Here is a 1,109-nt window from a genome sequence, read left to right as displayed (position 1 = left end):
CTTAGGGGCTATAAGAATGTCATCCATATAATGTAAAATATAAAACTCAGTCAGCAAAGGTCTGCAGGCATAGGCCACATAATATTGGCAGATAGTAGGACGGTTTTTCATGCCCTGAGGCAAAACCTTCCATTGATAGCATTGAACTGGAACATTATGGTTAGTGGCAGGTATATAGAAGGCAAAATAGGGCTTATCTTCAACATGAAGAGGAATAGAGAAGAAACAGTCCTTGATATCTATTATAATAATTGAACATTCTTTGGGAACAGCAGTTGAGTGAGGCAGTCCTGGTTGAAGGGTCCCTAAAGCCTTCATATGCTCATTAATAGCTCTTAAATCATGTAAAAGTCTCCATTTTCCTGATTTTTTTGTATTACAAAAATGGGAGAATTATGAGGACTAAGGGAGGGCTCAATATGACCCAAGGATAACTGTTCCTGGACCAAAGAGATCAATTTAGTTAATTTATGTAAAGGAAGAGGCCACTGCTCAACCCATATGGGAGCTTTAGTGTCCCATGTTAGTTTGATGGGGGGCGGCTTGGGCAGCGGAGCAGTCGACATTAGAATTGGGGGTGAGGATGGGGGCGCATTAACTAACCACTGGTCTACAATGCAGTCATCATAAAAGGCTTTGTCATTGGTAGTTAGAACAACCTCCATATTGCAGAGGATATCTCTCCCCTACAGGTTATGGGGAAGCCCTGCAGCTAGGAGCAATTTAATAGCTCCCGTATTACCATCTGGGTCAGTCCAGACCACAGGATGTTGGACCTGTAAAGTATTTTGTAAGACCCCAACACCTTGTATAGGGGGTCCAGTCTTATGGGGCCAATGAGTTAAGGCTTCTTCCTGTCTGATTACAGTAATATCAGCCCCTGTATCAATTAGGCCTTTAAACTTTTGGCCATTTAGGGAAAGTTGCATCCTAGGCTTATGCAAATCAATAGGCATCGTCCATTGGACATGGGGGGTGTATTCTGTTACTTCCTCTCTTTGGGGTGGGGCTGAAAGGTGCCCCGTTGCCCGTTTAAAAGCACCTTTTGTATGGGTTTACCATCTGCATCCACCTTAGACCTACATTCTCTTGTGCAATGAAAGCCTTTG

This window comes from Nannospalax galili, unplaced genomic scaffold (genome assembly GCF_000622305.1).
Source record: "Nannospalax galili isolate Female #2095 unplaced genomic scaffold, S.galili_v1.0 scaffold1678, whole genome shotgun sequence".
NCBI classification, from domain to species: Eukaryota; Metazoa; Chordata; class Mammalia; order Rodentia; family Spalacidae; genus Nannospalax; species Nannospalax galili.
The sequence above is the reverse complement of the archived record's forward strand: the minus strand, read 5'-3'. Positions refer to the sequence as shown.